The sequence below is a fragment of the Pongo abelii genome, chromosome 21 (assembly GCF_028885655.2).
Source record: "Pongo abelii isolate AG06213 chromosome 21, NHGRI_mPonAbe1-v2.0_pri, whole genome shotgun sequence".
NCBI lineage: Eukaryota > Metazoa > Chordata > Mammalia > Primates > Hominidae > Pongo > Pongo abelii.
In genome coordinates, this window is record NC_072006.2 from 66859106 (window position 1) to 66863597 (window position 4492).

At 58.4% G+C, this 4492-nt stretch overlaps 1 long non-coding RNA gene across 2 annotated transcripts; it reads left to right on the top strand.

The window, feature by feature from the left end:
* Positions 1 to 259: 259 nt before the first annotated feature.
* LOC129052298 (uncharacterized) lies at positions 260 to 4132 on the top strand. Of its 2 annotated transcripts, none has more exons than XR_008517276.1 (3): positions 260 to 707; positions 1699 to 2402; positions 3883 to 4132. It is a non-coding gene; the product is annotated as an uncharacterized LOC129052298 (long non-coding RNA). The 2 variants fall into 2 exon arrangements; XR_008517277.1 differs by having other exon boundaries at positions 1699 to 1944.
* The last annotated feature ends 360 nt before the right edge of the window (positions 4133 to 4492 follow it).

Genomic DNA, 4492 nt, shown 5'->3' on the forward strand with positions numbered 1-4492 from the left:
AGAGAGAAGTGAGCGGGGTGTGAACCTGCACAGGCAACAAGACAGGATTTTGGCCAAACCCGCTTGACAGGTTTTCGATTCTCCCAGCCAGGAGCAGAAAGGAGGCAGAGACGGCCCCGAGCCGCCAGGCGGGTTCTGCCATCTCGCAGAAAGTGGCCGGACAGGTTGGGTCTGAAGCCACAGAGTCGGGATTGTTTCCTCATAATCACTGTGAGGCCGGGCTGCCGGCAGGAGCCAAGCTGGTTAGCACTGAGAATCCAGTTTGGGGCCTGGGACACGAAGGGCCCAGGTGGGGAAGGGTGGGGGGCTTGCAGGGGTGCCCGGGTGGGGGGCTGCAGGCGGGAGTGAGCAAACGTGCTGTCTCGCCACCTTGGGACAGGTGGTAGGGCCTCTGACAAAGAGTGGTCCTTCCTGCTGTTCACAGCTCAGCTCACCATGGGCTGACCATAGGCAGGTGACAGTCCCCTTTCTGGCCTCGGTTTCCCTGTCTGTAAATTGGGGATAATAAGCTCAAGAGCTGTCCCTGCCAGAGCCCAGTGGACAGAAATCCAGCAGCTGCTATGGGAAGCGACCCGCCCAGCCTGCCCCGCCCTGCCCGGAGAAGCAGGCCTTCTGCTTGAGGGGGACTGGGCGCACGCTGGGCCTCTGGTCTGCGCAGTCTGCCCGGGGTCTGTGAGTGCTTGTGAGTGGGCTTCTCTGGTCTCCAGGTAGGCTGGGTGCCCCCAGCCAGGTGGAGCCCGGGGGGGAAATAGGCTGGGGGCTGGCCTGGCCCTGGGTGGCACGGCCCAGGTGCTGGAGCAGCCTCACACTGTGGTCTCATGTGTGTGTTCCCTGGACAGCAACACTGTGGCTGCAGGGCACAGCCCTGACTCCCCCATGCCCTGCCCCCTGTGTCCTACCCACGACCCCTCCCCACTCCCTCCTCCCCACCTCTGCCTCATCCTCAGCTTGTCTTAGCTCTGCACGGAAGCAGAGCGGGGGTTCCCCAGTCCTTGGGGCCATGATCCCCAGCGCACCCGATCCCTCCTCCCTGCCTCCGCCTCATCCTCAGCCTGTCTTAGCTCTGCACGGAAGCAGAGCGGGAGTTCCCCAGTCCTTGGGGCCATGACCCCCAGCGCACCTGAGTACCCCAGGAATGCACGGGGCTCAGAGGAGGAAGCCCGGGAGCCTGGCCTGCAGCCCCTGCCGCGAGGGGAGGACGGACTTCCTGCTCCCTGGCAGGGCCCCTGCTGGTGGCTGGTGGCCAGCTCTGGGTTTGGGATGAGGGCTGGGTCATCTCTGGCCCCACGATGCCCTCCCACTCAGGACCGGGCTCTTGGGAGGGGGTTGTGGTCAGCATGGGCCACTCCAGCTCTGGCTGGCCTGGGAACTTCGTGGAGGCCCCTCCTCCGGCCACCTCCCTGCTCCTGGCTGGGCCCTTTGTGAGTGGGATCTGCTTGCTGCTGGTGTGTGTTTTGTGCGTACCTGTGTGGGGACTGTGTGCATGTGTGAGTGTGTCTGTGTGGATACGAATGTGTGTGCATGTCTTATGTGTGTGTGCCTGTGTGTGCATGTGTTGCACGTGTGTGGGGGGATACGAATGTGTTTGCATGTCTTACATGTGTGTGCCTGTGTTGCACGTGTGTGTGTGCACGTGTGTGCATGGACACGTGTAGCTGCTCTGTGCTGTGGTCTGGATGTGTTTTGTGTCTCCCCCAGATTCTTGTTGAAATCCTAACCCCCAAGGCAATGATGTTAGGAGGCGGGGCCTCTGGGAGATGGCGAGGTCATGAGGCTGCAGCTCTCTTGAGTGGGATCAGTATCCTTCTACAAGCGGCTCCAGGGAGGTCCCTTGCCCCTTCCACCATGTGAGGACCCGAGATGGTGCCGTCTATGAACCAGGAAGTGAGTCCTCTCTGCACGTGGAACGAGCTGGTGCCTTGATTTTGAACTTGCAGCCTCCAGGTATGAATGTGAGCTCTGCTCTGGGCTCACTGCCTATGGGGAGCCCTGCCTCAAAAGGAGGGGTCCCTCTGCGTCTGCCATGCATGGCTGTTTCAATCAAAGCTGCTGTCTAACACCACCTGCTCGCCCTTGAGTTCCTCCCTGGGCGAAGCCAAGCGACCTCCTGGACTGAGCCAGTTTTCGTGCCTGCCTGCCCTGGCTCATTGGCCAGGGACCCCATCCCGCCATGTCCAGGCCTTGGTAATACAGGACAGAAGTGCCCGTGCAGGTTGTGCCTGTGGCTGGGTCCCCAGGGGGAAGGTGGCACCCCCAGGCCAGCAGCCTCCTACCCTGAACTCCAGGCAACATCGTCGGCCCCCTGGCACTGCACCTGCACCGTGGGCAGAGAAGGAGGGAAGGCTGGGAGAGAAGGAAGAGGTCGAATGTCGCTGGAGGTCAGCGTCCTTCTACAGCCGTGGGTTTGTGTGCCCCTTCGTTCATTCATGCAAGCATCCGAGACCCATTCCCTGGCTGCCCACCAGGCCCTGTCCAGGCTCTGGGCACATGGATGGCCAAGAACGCGACTCACACATTTAGGGGACTTTTGGCTGTGAGAATCGGGCACACAGAGAGCACTGTCTGAGCCTCAGTTTACTTGTCCCTTGCAGGGCTGATGAGGGTGAAAGGGGTTCCTCTCCTGGTACCACTCACCTGTTCATTCATTCAGCCTATGTCTGTTGAATCCTGATCAGCCAGGACCTGGGGGGTGTGATGGACGCCCAGGCACTGGCATCTGGGCTCACAGGAGGCATCGCGGAATGAGGCAGCAAGCCCTCCACAGGCTGGTGGCAAACCGTGGCCAGGTTTCAGCTTGGGGGCTGCTCCGTCGCCCCACTATACAGCTGAAGAATGAGGCCCCAAGTGTGTGTGTGGCCTCCCAGCCCTGGCAGCCATCCCCACCTGCACCTGAGGGGCTGGGGTTGCTGGGCCTGGGGAGAGGGACCAAGAGGGCTCCTCATGGCCCCCTACACCTGCTTCCTAGGCCAGATGGGGGCACAATGCCCCACCCCAGGGGTGAGGCAGCCTTTTATCTCTGAGCTGGGAGGCGTGGGAGATAAGCTTCAAAGGCATCTCGCTGTAAAATGCACCTTTAAAAGCCGGCCCTGCTGCCTGGTATTTGTGTTACTCGAGTGATAGATAAAGGGTGGGGTGGCCAGTGCAGTGGCCAGGTCAGGCCAGCCCTGCAGCCCTGGCCCCCAGATAAATGGGTCACCTATTAGCATGGCCCTGCAGGAATGGGGCTGCCTTCTGTGATGACCGGGGCCCATCCCCACCCTCCCTGCAGACAAGCCTTTGCTGGCCTGGCTGGGGGGCATCCTGATGGCGGGTGCTGTGTGCCCATGGGGCCAGGCTGCGCTGGGCAGGAGGGGTGCAGATGTGGGCCCTGCCTGGGTACTTGGGAGGGTGGAGGCTTTCTTGGTGGGGGGAAGGATGAAGCCCCCCACCTTCCCTCCACATGGTCTCACTGCTAGTCACCCTATTTTATGTTCTCATGATTTTTATTTGTATAACTTCGTGGGGTTTAAGTACAATGATGCTGCATTGTACTGTGTGAAGTCAGGGCCTTCTGTGCATCTGTCGAGGGTGCAATGCACACGGCACCCCCGAGCAGCCACCCATCCTCCTTTCCCTCCACCCTGCGAGGCCCCGTTGTCCATCTGTCCACACTGCTCCACGAGCACACGTGACTTAGCTCCCCCTTATGAGTGAGAACCTGCAGTATTTGTCTCTCTGTGTCCGAGTTGTTTCACTTAAGATAACGTAGGCACCCTCTTTTAAAAATTACTTTTTGCTAACACAAGAACTGCAAGGATGCCCCCCGCCCCCTCCTGCGAAGCACTAAACATGACAAATAAGACCAAAGTCTCCTTTTATTGTCCCGTCTCATCCCCTCCCCAGGTGAGCCGCTGCTTGGGGTGAGCATGCTTCCTGCTGGATGCTTCTCTATGTAAGCACCTGCCTGAGTGTCAGCCCTCTTAAGGTGAACCGCTCAGTGTCATTCGTACATTCACAAGTTTGTGCCGCCATCGTCATGGTCTGATTCCAAAACATTTTCATCACCTCCAAGAAAGCCTTGTACCTGGCAGCAGTCACTGTCTCTATGGATTTGCTTATTCTGGACATTTCATAAAGATAGAATCAAACAGCATTTGGCTCTTCATGTCTGGCCTCGTTCTCTGAGCACGATATTTCAAAGATTCAGCTGGGCCTCGCTCCTGTTCCTGGCTGAATAATATTCCAGTGCACGGCTGGACCACAGTCATCAACTGACGGACACTTGGTGGTCTCACATTTCCACTGATGTGAATAGTTGTTCTATGAACATGGGTGTGCGAGATTTTGGTTGAACACTTGTCCTCAATCCTCTTGGGTGTGTATCTAGGAGTGGAATTGATGGGGCTTATGGTAACCCTAAGTTTAACTTTCTTTTATTTTTTTGAGACAGAGTTTCGCTCTTGTTGCCCAGGCTGGAGTGCAGTGGCACGATCTTGGCTTACTGCAACCTCTG